General features: G+C 47.2%; 1 long non-coding RNA gene across 2 annotated transcripts; it reads left to right on the top strand.

Moving 5' to 3' along the window:
* The first annotated feature begins 12,157 nt into the window (after positions 1–12,157).
* Positions 12,158–13,014, top strand: LOC127640100 (uncharacterized). Of its 2 annotated transcripts, none has more exons than XR_007970057.1 (2): positions 12,158–12,193; positions 12,864–13,014. It is a non-coding gene; the product is annotated as an uncharacterized LOC127640100 (long non-coding RNA). The 2 variants fall into 2 exon arrangements; XR_007970056.1 differs by lacking the exon at positions 12,158–12,193 and adding an exon at positions 12,325–12,360.
* Positions 13,015–13,914: the final 900 nt, after the last annotated feature.

The raw sequence follows: 13,914 nt of genomic DNA, 5'->3' as shown, positions 1-13,914 counted from the left end.
CCGAAGAAGTTGTACTCGGAACCGTCATATCCTACCACCGAGATAGGAGGCAGGGACTCAACTGGTGGTGATGGGGTGGTGGAGGTTGCCGTGTTAGCACACTGAAACAGCAATGTGGTAGATTGTGAGCAGACATATAAAGCAACGGCTTACATGTGATTGGCTGGGAATTACCCAGCTAATGGTGCGATGATGTACCGCCGCTAGTTTTCCCGCTAGAACTACGCTGCACTTACATTTCCTGCAATTATTGATTTAGTGACATTTAAAACAGAAAAAGGAAGAACCGCTAAAGGGCACACACACTTGGCAAAGATTCAGCTTTTCATGCCCCCCAGCTGATTTCACTGGGCACTGCAGTCTTAAATCACATCCTCTACTGATTTTCTGTCTGCGACAGAGACAGTGGCAGGGACAGATCACATATGACGTCTGTCAGTCAGATAGATATGAAAATTGCTTGTATACGTTGAGATCTGTTCATAGTTGTAAAGTTGAAAATAATGATGAAAGGTTAAAGCATCCGTCAAATATAGTTTGGAAGTGTTAGAGTAGGTTAAGCAGCAAAAGTTAAAGGTAGCAATACGAAATTAAATACACATATGTATGAATATGTGTGAATCTTGAAAAGTTAGAAGAGGTTTTGCATGCATTAAATTAATAAACACATGCACTTACAGTAAATTTTTGGGGCGAACAGGGCTAGTTGTCACAAGGGCTATATGTCAGAAACTGGGCTATATGTTTATGAGTCAAATGCTTATTTTGTTCTTACAGTGATTATGTTGGTTTTGAATACTTAGACAAAGTCCCTTTCAAGATAAGTCATTCCACTCTGCGACCATCTTGGGGATACTCCCAGGCAGCTATTTTCCATGGATACAAGGGACATAACAGTACAACTTCCATCTACTTGAATGGGGAAAAATCTCCAAAAAGGTTGGTCAAGATTACAATCAAATAACTTTTTTTAAATGACATATTTACATAAATTGAACTTTTTAGCTCAGATCATGCAAATAAAATAAATTTAAAAAAAGAATTACAGGCTGGTCTAGCTTAGGGCTTATGGAGCCAGAAATATGACAAAACAATTTGAATTAGAATTGTGTAAATTTGAATTATAGGCTTTTGAGTTTTAAAAAGTCTATAAAAAGTTGCGCGGCTTTACTCAATCGTGTGCGAGCATCAATAGCGCGGATTAGGCTAATGGCATTGAAATGCCTTCATAATGATGACCATAATGATGAATACAATTATAAAACAGTAAAAAAGCTTATACATTTTTACATTGTTATTATTAACAATAATCAACATTACCCAAAATCAAACTTTTTTATGCTGCTTGTTTAAACGTATGTTGCAGCTTTGAAGATTTATTACAAGAACACAAGAAATGTTATTCTGACAGTCAAACTAAAAATAAATGGCATAATGATTAAACATCAATAGGGATGTGCACTCTCCATGTGAGAATGTCAGTCATCCTGCATGTGTTTGTAACGTTTGTTGGAGTTCGGTGTGTAAATTAGCCATTAAATTCCTTAAAATAAGCCTAAAATTTGCATGAAATTAATTGTATAATGTAGTCATGCCTGCTAAATCACACACATCTGAATGATCATTCGTGATGTTCGTGTCTTGAGCTCAAAACGCACTTACAAACACCAACAAGTGTTTGAAATAACATCCGACCTAAATTGCAGACACCATTTGTTGCCTTTGGCAACTATTAGCAAGTGTGTGCAGTGTGTGTATTATGATAATTATAGACATAGATTTATATATCTGTATAATTAGTTATTTACTTTTTGCTGATATATGAAAATGGTGTGTGTCTGTTTAACCTGCACAGAAGCATCAGACAATACAGAAGAAAGGACACGATCCCCTTCTCTCTATTGAGAGATGCACAGTGTGCTGCAAAAAAATACCACTGTGCCTGTAAATTGGTGTTTAACCATTTGAATGATTCATGTAGTAGGTCATGTTCGAGTTGCAGTTCATTACGAAGGTATGTGTGTGAATTATTGTAAGTTTCTTTACAGTTCAATTATTGTTTGTGTGTAAATCATGTTTGAAAGTTATAAACCCTTTAGTTTTTTGCATGTTTTTGCCTCTCTCATTTCTCCCTAGAGTTTAAAAGTAAGAACATATAATTCCATTTAACATTTCCTTGCATTGTGAAACATACTTCTGCACACAAGGATACTTCATGTATTAAGTAAATAATTCAAATATATCCAAACTATTTGTGTTTTCTGTTAATCGTGCCATATTTTATCAGAAAATGTTGCGTAAATGAAGACATAATGAAGTACGTCTAAAATATTAAAAACAAACTTCCAAAGGGCTTCATAAACTTTTAATTCAATCACTATATGTAATTTGCCAAAATGTAGATTGCTCAACAAATTATTAATATTCCCTAGCTCCACAGTTATAGGTTAATTATCTGATAAACATTTATTTTATTCATGTGTATTGCTCTTTTTTTCCCCTTCTCTTTTTTGTCCTATTGTATAAGACAATCTAAAAATTGGCAAATTACATATATGGTAATTCAATTTGTTATGTAATTCATAAATGACATCGTTGTTAAATTAATAAACAAGTAAAACTATAGAAAATCTCTTTAGACCAGGGGATGTAAAAACCTCTATGGGGCACTGCACTGTATAAAACATTGTAAACAAGATTATTTATCAAAGTTATTCTTTCTACATTTTAGATTTTGTCATCATAAAGTGCAGTCTAGACTGCAGACAAGCAGCACATTTTCACTGCTGCTACTGCACGTCAACATTAATCAGAAGGGATGCTCTGATTAAACATATGACAAGTTGCAAAAATACAGCATCTTGACAGCCTCTACCCACAGCAGCAGCACCATCTCCATCTCCAGCATCAGCACCATCTGCAGCATCAGCACCATCTGCAGCACCACCTCCTTTTCCAGCAGCAGCACCACCTTTAACACCAGCAGCACCACCTCCATCCCCAGCAGCACCACCGTCAGTAGTAGGATTATGCGTCTGGCAGCAAGTCAGGGTGACTTGCACACACTGTGGCATTCAAATCAATAAAAGGAACTTGCTGGTTCACATTAACAGAAAACACAGGCAAAGGGTAACTGAATTTCAGCTAAACAGCACCTGTCATGCCAATGCATTGATGCCAAAAATGGCATCTTTGCTGTTGATAAATCATTCTTTAAGCCTTGCTCTCCTATGTTCAGAAATAAACATATATTGCAATCCAAAACCTAATCTGAACTTGATGAATGCAAGACAAATGCTGAATTTGCAGTCAGGAGTGGAATTCTTCCTTATGAGTGCATGCATCTAAAGTCTTTGCTCTTCTGCCCTTGAATGGACACCGCATTCATCGGTGGAGGTTCTGTCAGAAATGGTTACTGCGATGATATTTGGGGACACAAGGAAGCAAAGTTGCTTAAAAGATATCACACCACAGCAGACTGGGCAGCAGCATAGCAGCATATGTTTCTAAAAATAATGCCTGGCACTGCCCATGTGCCAAAGCAAGACAGACATGTTTCCATAAAACGTCTAGGTTACGTATGTAACCTCCGTTCCCTGATGGAGGGAACGAGACGTTGTGTCAGAGAAGCGACACTAGGGGTCTCTCTTGAGCACCGATATTCACCTCTGAACTATGAAAAAAGGCCAATGAGAGTTGGCAACCAGTATTTGCATGTCCGCCCCGGACATACGGGTATTTAAGCGGCGCAAATCACGGGAGTTCATTCAGGATTTTTCTGAGGAGCCGGAAATGGTCCGGCCACAACAGTGGCTTGGCTCAGCGACGTGGCAGGGGAGACACAATGTCTCGTTCCCTCCATCAGGGAACGGAGGTTACATACGTAACCTAGACGTTCCCCTTCTGTCGCTCTCTCCATGTTGTGTCAGAGAAGCGACACTAGTGATCCACTTATAAAAGCGCCACGCGCTGAGCCGTGTACGTGAACTGCTGATACAGGAGCGAGCAGGTATTCTTACATGCAGGATGACCAACTGTATCAGGCTGCACGTACCCTTCCCCGATGCCCCATTTAAGCCATCAGGATTCCTTATCGTTACCCTGGAGGGGGGAACAAGGTGCTGGCCGCCAACCTGGGAACGGGCCAAGCCTGGCCGGGCCTCTTTTCTCTCTATGTTTCTCGCATAGAGCAACTTAGGCCGGGGCCCTTACACGCGTTGAGGGAAGGGGGTCTTAGCCCTTATTCAGGGCGGAGAAGACCCTGCGGAGGCCACGCCTACCCGAGAGGGAGGCAAGTTTAAGTGGCAAAACCATCAGAGGCCTGACTTAGGGCCTATGTGGAAAAGTCGGTGCTGGTGGTGGATCCAGCCTATAGAGGGGAACATACAGCACGGCAGCCGAGGCAGCCATGACTGCCTAAGGGAAACACGGAGTCAGCTCGCCAGTGGGGACAGAACCTTGGTGTTACACACAGGGGAGTCGAAGGAGGCCTTACCTGTGGAGCACCTATACCAGTACAGGGTAGCTTACGGTACCCGCAGTGGCTTGGGTCAGCGAGTTCCTCCGCTGAACTGCGACCCACAAGGGCTAGGGAGGAATCGACCAGTGTCCCAAACCTGAGATCTCCTGGGAATGAAGGCACTGTTTCCCCTGGTTAGGGGAAGGAGCTAGGTGCAAGCGATTCACCTGGTCAGATCGTGGGCGTGCCACCCGAGTTCTCACGGGCTCCGTACCTGAGAGAACACGGGACGATACTGACTAAACTTCGGAGATTGTAGAATCTCGCAAAAGTGTTAGGTGTTGCCCAGCCCGCTGCTCTACAAATGTCTGCTAGGGCAGTGCCCCTAGCCAGTGCCCATGAGTACGCAACACTCCTGGTGGAGTGAGCTCGGACCCGCAAGGGGGGGGGGCACGGCCTGGGTGTGATAAGCCAGGGAAATGGCGTCGACAACCCAGTGGGCGAGTCTCTGCTTGGAGACAGAATTCCCTTTCTGCTGTCCCCCAAAGCAGACGAAGAGCTGCTCAGAGCATCTAGTGCTCTGTTTGCGGTCCAGATAAATACGTAAAGCACGTACTGGACACAGCAGTGAAAGGGCTGGGTCTGCCTCCTCCCGGGGCAGCGCTTGCAGGTTCACTACCTGATCCCTGAAGAGCGTGGTAGGAACCTTGGGCACATAGCCCGGTCGCGGTCTTAGGATCACGAAAGTATCTCCCGGACTGAAATCCAGGCAAGCGTCGCTAACAGAGAACACATGCAGGTCCCCGACCCTCTTGATGGAAGCGAGCGCGATCAGCAGGGCAGTCTTGAGAGAGAGGGCCCTGAGTCCAGCTGAGTCAAGTGGCTCGAAGGGGGGTCTCTGGAGGCCCATAAGGACGACCGAGAGATCCCAGGAGGGGAACAGGTTAGGCCGGGAGGGAGTTATCCTCCGGGCACCTTTTAGGAACCTGACGATTAAGTCGTGCTTACCAAGAGACTTGCCGTCTACTGTGTCGTGGTGGGCCATGATAGCGGCGACATACACCTTGAGGGTGGAAGGGGACAGCCTCCTCTCCAGCCTCTCCTGAAGAAACACGAGCACTGACCTAACTGCACACTTCTGCGGGTTTTCGGCTCGGGAAGAACACCAGTCCGCGAACAGACGCCACTTTAGAGCGTAGAGATGCCTGGTCGAGGGGGCTCTGGCTTGATTGATTGTATCTATGACGGTCGGTGGTAGGCCGGCTAGATCTTCCGCATCCCGTCCAAGGGCCAGATGTGGAGATTCGAGAGGGTGCCCCGTCCCTGAGAAAGAAGGTCCTTCCTCAGGGGAATCCGCCAGGGAGGGGCTGTCGTGAGGAGTGTGAGGTCCGAAAACCAAGTCCGGGTAGGCCAGTAGCGGGCTACCAGAGTGACTTGCTCCTCGTCCTCCCTGACCTTGCATAGCACCTGTGCAAGAAGGCTCACTGGGGGAAATGCGTACTTTCGCAGCCCCATGGGCCAGCTGTGTGCCAGCGCATCTGCCCCGAGGGGTGCCTCTGTCCGGGCATACCAGAGCGGGCAGTGGGAGGTTTCTTGGGAGGCAAACAGGTCTACCTGGGCCTTGCCGAACCAGTCCCAAATCAGCTGGACCGACTGGGGGTGGAGTCTCCACTCTCCGCCGGGCAAGCTTTGTCTTGCCAGCGCGTCCGCCATCACATTGAGGTTGCCGGGGATGTGATTGGTGCGCAGTGACTCCAGTCGCTGCTGACTCCATAGGAGGAGACGACGGGCGAGCTGTGACATGTGGAGGGAGCGTACTCCGCCTTGGCGGTTTATGTAGGCTACGACCGTGGTGCTGTCTGTCCTGACTAAGAGGTGTTTGTGCCGAATCAACGGAAGACACTTCTGCAGGGCCAGAAAAACAGCCAGCAGCTCTAGGCAGTTGATGTGCCAGCGCAGCGGGCCTCGGTCCCACCGACCTGTGGCTGCGCGCCCGTAGCACACGGCGCCCCAACCCAATTTGAGGCGTCGGTCGTGACCAGAACAGCGTCGGGACACCTGCTGCAAGGGTACTCCAGCCCTTAGAAAGCAAAGGTCTGTCCAGGGTTTGAAGGTCTGGCGGCAGGCAGAGGTAACTTTACGTTGTGCGTGCCGCGGCGCCATGCTCGATCTCGGGACTCGAGTCGGAGCCAGTGCTGAAGTGGTCTCATATGCATCAATCCCAGCGGCGCGCCGCGGAGGATGCCATATGCCCCAGGAGCTGTTGGAAGCGTTTTAAGCGGGACCACGGCGCCTGGCTTGAAGGAAGCGAGGCATTTCAGCACTGACTGAGCACGCTCGTTGGAGAGACGTGCTGTCATTTAGACTGAGTCTAACTCCAGACCGAGAAAAGAGATGCTCTGGACCGGGGAGAGCTTGCTCTTTTCCCAGTTGACCTGAAGCCCAAACAGCTGAGGTGCCTGAGCACCTGGTCTCTGTGTGCGCATAGTAACTCTCGAGAGTGAGCCAGTATGAGCCAGTCGTCGAGGTAATTGAGTATGCGTATGCCGGCTACTCAGAGCAGGGCAAGAGCTGCCTCTGCGACTTTCGTGAAGACGCGAGGGGACAGAGACAGGCCGAAGGGGAGGACTTTGTACTGATACGCCTGACCGTCGAGCGCGAACCGTAAGAAGGGTCGATGTCGAGGGCAAATTGAGACGTGGAAGTACGCGTCCTTCAGGTCTACCGCTGCGAACCAATCTAGATGCGGACGCCAGATAGAATTTGTTTCTGGGTGAGCATTTTGAGCGGGAGTTTGGACAAGGTCCGATTGAAAACTTCGCAGGTCCAAGATCAGTCGTAAACCGCCGCCTTTCTTGGGTACAACAAAGTAAGGGCTGTAGAAACCCTTCTTCGTTTCGGTTGGAGGGACAGGCTCTATCAGCGTCCTTTAATAGAAGGGAGGCGATTTCTTCGCGCAGGGAATGGGCATGTTGGCCGTGTACTGCGGAAAAATGTACGTCCACGAAGGGGCGGAGACCTGGCAAACTGAATTGCGTAACCGAGTCGAATGGTCTGGTGCAGCCAGCGTGGCGGGTTGGGCAGTGAAAGCCACGCCTCTAAACTCCGTGCTAGGGGCACCAAAGGGGCGGGTTTTTGGGCGTACCGGCGGGGCTTCGCAGCGGTCGCGGAACAGGTAGCGTGGCGTCGGGAGGCAACTTGGCGTCCGAGGCTCTGGTGCTGAGAATAAACTCAAAGCACTTACCTTGCTCAGCGCACCCGGCAGGGGCGGGTTCAGTGACTGAGGAGGAGGTCTGATGCTGGCGTCCTCTGGACTCATCTGAACCGGCCGGCCGGGGAACAGTCGTGGGGCTGAAGGCGGGGAGACCGCGTCCATGGAGCCGGGACTGTTGAGGCCTGAAAGCAGAGTGCCGTGAGAATGGCATTTGCGGGCCATATGTCCCAGAGACAAAGGAAATAGCTCTTTTATTGAGAATTTGGGTACCGCAGCCCCCGTTAAGGGGTGCGGCAAATGAAAAAACAAAGGATTCTCCTCCCGGCCCTCCACCGGGGGACGGAGCGGTCTTACCACCTCCAGAGCTAACTTCTTGGACTCTGGGTGCGATGTCTCAGGAGCGCCTGGGAGCCTTCCGGGTCCTCGAGGGGGTCCGTGAGACAGGGGGCGTGCGCGGTTTGCTCGACGCTGGGGCTGAGAGCTGGGCCCGGGTTGAGGCGGAGCAGGAGCTTGTCTTCTGGCCGCGGGAGGACGCCCTCGGGGCATGGGGCATGGCGGCAGGCTTGCGGCGAGGCATGATGTGAGAGATGGCCTCTGTCTGCTTCTTTACCGTGGAGAACTGCTGAGCAGACGGGGCATGGGCCGTGGCGGCAGGCTTGCGGCGAGGCATGATGTGAGAGATGGCCTCCGTCTGCTTCTTTACCGTGGAGAACTGCTGGGCAAAGTCCTCGACGGTGTCGCCGAAGAGGCCAAACTGGGAGACAGGGGCGTTGAGGAAGCGAGTCTTGTCGGCTTCACGCATCTCGACCATGTTCAGCCACAGTTGACGTTCCTGGACCACTAGCATGGCCATCGCCTGTCCGAGCGCTTGCGCTGTGACCTTCGTCGCTCTCAGGGTGAAGTCAGTTGCTGAGCGCAGTTCCTGCAGCGTGTCGGGATCAGGGCCACCCCCGTGCATGTTGCGAAGTGCCTTGGCTTGGTGGACCTGCAGGAGAGCCATGGCATGCAGGGCGGAAGCGGCGCGTCGGTGGCGCTGTAGGCCTTCGCTGTCAGCGAGGAGGTTGCTCTACAGGTCGGGAAGGAGTACGGGGCATAGATGGATCGCAACCGGCCTATCCACCTGGGGAATCGCCGCGTACCCGTGGCGCGCTCCTCCGTCGAGGGTGGCGAGGGCGGACGAGCCTGTGGCGGTGTGACGAGTGGAGAGGGGTGCTCTCCACGTCAGCTCGTCATGCACTTCCAGAAAAAACGGAACCGGGGGGGCGAGGCTGTGAGCGGCGCGCAGACCCCAGGAACCAGTCATCCAGCCGTGATGGCTGTGGGGAGGATGGAGGGTTCCAATCCAAGCCCACGCTGTTGGCTGCCCGGGAAAGCATGTTGGACATCTGTGCGTCAGCCTCAGCCTGGGCGTGCAAGCCCGGCGGCAGCCCAGGGAGTCCTCTGCATCAGATGCCGTGCCCTCCGATGTTGCGGCGAGCTCATCAGCTTCCATCGCAAGAGGGTCGGCTGACTGGCTGTGAGGCGAGTCGCCGCCGCCTCGAGCACGGACGGGAATCAACGGCGTGCTGGAGCGCGGGTGGTCCGAGGGCGTACCGGCGGAGCTGCACCCGCAGCCATCCCCAAATCGCCTCCATTGCCAGCCGCATCGTCCTCAATCCCGTGGGAAGAAGGAGCAATACGGGGGGCGGCTGGAGTGGCTTGCTCACGGTTGTAAGCAAGCCGCGACCGCAACGTTGTCATGGTCATGTTCTCGCAGTGAGAACATGAACCATCCACAAACGCAGCCTCGGTGTGATCGCTACCCAGACACACGAGACAGCGCCTGTGGCCGTCGGAAGCGGAGAGCACTCTACCGCATCCAGAAACAACACAGGGGCGGAAGGGCATCTTTATAAAGACACGTCCTTAAAAGGACGTTCAACGCCGCTGTGTTTTGCTCTTTTAGAGGAAATTACTCTTTTAAATAAAATCACTCTACAAAGGGACAAAAACAAATGTGAATTCTTACCCACTGACTTCTTTCGGAAATTTTAGAAGCCTCATTTGCTTCATTTTTGCTGTCTTTCCTGCTAACTGCTGTTAACTCGCCACTAAGTAACGTAAGTTGATGTCAGCTCCTCCCCTACCTGCTGCATATTCAACAGAGAGGAAGAAACAGAGTCGCCCATAGGCTACCGACAGCAAAGAAACTTATTCTATAGGCTAGATTATGCCTATGTCTATTTTTACAGGCTATATGCAGTATGTGCAAAGCCAAAGCACAATGAAATAAGGCAACTTGTGATTTCGGGGGTTTACATAGGCTATTGTCCAGTTTCATATTTGTCAGTCAAATTTTCAAAATTCATTCGGGGCTACACTCAAAACATTCGGGGCTGAAGCCCCGGCAAAATCGGCTGCCGCCGCCTCTGAAACATTGTAAAGAAAGGTCAGGCAATATCAGCTATACCAGCATCTCCAGTTCCATGCAAGTCTTATGGTTACTTTGACCTAATATTTGCGTATCAACAATAATAAAAAAAAATCCTCATTAAGTTAAGGTCGATCAGACGAAGGTCTTGCATTAACGTTAACAGCCATTATGTGGGGAAATGAGTGGCGCTTCACTAGATCCATAGAGGTGGAGCTAGACTAGGTCAAGAGAGGAGGAGCTTACGTGTAGCTCCTCCTCGCTGGACGTCTAGAGAGGAGGAGCTTGCTCTGCTGCGAGCACCACTTGTACTAAGTTGCTATTGCCCCCGTTACGCAGGTCACCGTGTTCCGGATCTCAGATTGATTCCATCTTGACTGCAAGACATCATGACGATGTTTACGCCATCTCATCGTCTCTAGTGAGCAGCGTGACAAAACAACAGTGCCGGTTACATCATATCTGATCTTTCTGCGCTGTATTCATGAATATTTTCTCTAGCACTGAAACACCCTGCACTGATTCCCTGTCCCAGGCCGCATCCTCTTTTCGCCACATGTGAGTAAACATGAGGTGCGTGTTTCCAGAGCGCCTTTAGACCATAAAGTTTTTTCTTTCTAAGTTTAGTTTATTATTTATTAATCAGCATGTTCCAAGCCTTTAATAATAAACAAATAGATTTCTGTTCTAATTTTGTGAAATTATTCAGATGTCATAAACCTTGACAAGGATGAAAGACAAAACAATTAATAGTTTGTAGCCTAGTCTTTCTCACTTGAATGAAAATAGAGAAATGGTCCATTCAGACCTTTACATTTTCAAAAGTTTCTCTTTGGAGATACCTCTGAACCCCCATACAGTATCATTCCTCAGTCTCAAGGGCTTCTATGCCCCCATACATGGATATCTGTATGTAAAGAAATATGAAAATAATTTTAATGTAAAATATATATATATATATACTGTCATTATGATTCAAAATGAACAGATCATCTTATAACATTCATATCCAACTGCAATCAATTGATAAACTCGATAAAATATTGTAATATTTTCATAGAAGATCCCTGAGACACCCCTGCATTGGCTGTGTCTGGGCCCCAATACAGTTTTGTAAAGACTATTTAGACTTTTTAGGATTTCGTTTTCTCTTCTTTTTTTGGAAATTCAAAAGAATTTGCAATGTGCAAATGTGGTTGCCACAAGCCCTCAGTCCAGCCTCTCTGAGCCTATTGCAGACAGTCTGAGCACTGATGGAGGGATTAAGCATTCCTGCTGTAACTCAGGCAGTTGTTGTTTCCGCCATCCTGTACCTGTCCCGCATGTGTGATATTTGGATGTACCAATCCTATACAGGTGTTGTTACACATGGTCTGCCACTGCGAGGAAGATCCGCTGTCCTTCCTGTCTCCCTGTAATGCTGTCTTAGGTGTCTCGCAGTACGGGCATTGCAATTTATTGCCCTCGCCAAATCTGCAGTCTTCATGCCTCCGTGCAGCATGCCTAAGGCAAGTTCATGCAGATGAGCAGGGAACCTGTGCATCTTTATTTTAGTGTTTTTCAGAGTCAGTAGAAAGGTCTCTTTAGTGTCCTAAGTCAAACTAGCCGCACCTATATTTCGCGGTGCGCGTATACACTGGTTATTGCGGTATGGCCGTCAGAACTAAAACAGGTTAAATTCCTGCGAAGGCAATTTCGCATGCATTCATTTATTCTGTCTGTCTGTCTGTCAGAAAGAAAGAAAGAAAGAAAGACAGAACGAAAGAAAGATTTTAGCACACCTCACAACCTGTCACTGCATGATATATTGAATTCCAAAATAAGAACCACCCAAAACTTGTATATTACCTTTTTTGTCCATACATTCAGAAAATCATACAAAATAAAAGTCCTATCTTCCACTGACCAATTTCACCTCAGGTGGGGAGGACACCATCTCAAGGTGTGAACTACAATGTTTCAGGACATTCTGATGTTGTATTCCAAAATAAGAGCCCCCCCAAAACTCATATATTACCTTTTTTGTCCATACATTCAGAAAATCATAAAAATAAAAGTCCTAGCTTCCACAGACCAATTTCACCTCAGGTGGGGAGGACACCTTCTCAAGGTGTGAACTACAATGTTTCTGGACATTCTGATGTTGTATTGCAAAATAAGAGCCCCCCAAATCTTAAATATTAGATGTTTTGTTTACACATTCAGAAAATAATAAAAATAAAAGTCCTAGCTTCCACAGACCAATTTCACCTCAGGTGGGGAGGACACCTTCTCAAGGTGTGAACTACAATGTTTCAGGACATTCTGATGTTGTCTTCCAAAATAAGAGCCCCCCAAATCTTAAATATTAGATGTTTTGTTTACGCATTCAGAAAATCATAAAAATAAAAGTCCTAGCTTCCACAGACCAATTTCACCTCAGGTGGGGAGGACACCTTCTCAAGGTTTGAACTACAATGTTTCAGGACATTCTGATGTTGTATTACAAAATAAGAGCCCCCCCCAAAACTCATATATTACCTTTTTTGTCCATACATTCAGAAAATCATAAAAATAAAAGTCCTAGCTTCCACAGACCAATTTCACCTCAGATAGGGAGGACACCTTCTCAAGGTGTCAACTACAATGTTTCAGGACATTCTGATGTTGTCTTCCAAAATAAGAGCCCCCCAAATCTCAAATATTAGATGTTTTGTTTACACATTCAGAAAATCATAAAAATAAAAGTCCTAGCTTCCACAGACCAATTTCACTTCAGATAGGGAGGACACCTTCTCAAGGTGTCAACTACAATGTTTCAGGACATTCTGATGTTGAATTACAAAATAAGAGCCCCCCAAACTCGAATATTAGATGTTTTGTTTACACATTCAGAAAATCATAAAAATAAAAGTCCTAGCTTCCACAGACCAATTTCACCTCAGATGGAGAGGACACCTTCTCAAGGTGTAAACTACAATGTTTCAGGACATTCTGATTTTGTCTTCCAAAATAAGAGCCCCCCAAAACTCGAATATTAGATGTTTTGTTTACACATTCAGAAAATCATAAACATAAAAGTCCTAGCTTCCACAGACCAATTTCACCTCAGGTGGGGAGGACACCTTCTCAAGGTGTGAACTACAATGTTTCAGGACATTCTGATGTTGTATTCCAAAATAAGAGCCCCCCAAAACTTAAATATTAGATGTTTTGTTTACACATTCAGAAAATAATAAAAATAAAAGTCATAGCTTCCACAGACCAATTTCACCTCAGGTGGGGAGGACACCTTCTCAAGGTGTCAACTACAATGTTTCAGGACATTCTGATGTTGTCTTCCAAAATAAGAGCCCCCCAAATCTTAAATATTAGATGTTTTGTTTACACATTCAGAAAATCATAAAAATAAAAGTCATAGCTTCCACAGACCAATTTCACCTCAGGTGGGGAGGACACCTTCTCAAGGTGTGAACTACAATGTTTCAGGACATTCTGATGTTGTCTTCCAAAATAAGAGCCCCCCAAAATCGAATATTAGATGTTTTGTTTACACATTCAGAAAATCATAAAAATAAAAGTCCTAGCTTCCACAGACCAATTTCACCTCAGATGGGGAGGACACCTACTCAAGGTGTGAACTACAATGTTTCAGGACATTCTGATGTTGAATTACAAAATAAGAGCCCCCAAACTCGAATATTAGATGTTTTGTTTACACATTCAGAAAATCATAAAAATAAAAGTCCTAGCTTCCACAGACCAATTTCACCTCAGGTGGGGAGGACACCTTCTCAAGGTGTGAACTACAATTTTTCAGGACATTCTGATGTTGTATTCCAAAATAAGAGC

The sequence above is a fragment of the Xyrauchen texanus genome, chromosome 4 (assembly GCF_025860055.1).
Source record: "Xyrauchen texanus isolate HMW12.3.18 chromosome 4, RBS_HiC_50CHRs, whole genome shotgun sequence".
Lineage (NCBI taxonomy): Eukaryota > Metazoa > Chordata > Actinopteri > Cypriniformes > Catostomidae > Xyrauchen > Xyrauchen texanus.
Note: the sequence above shows the minus strand (reverse complement) of the source record. Positions and strands in the feature narration are given on the sequence as shown.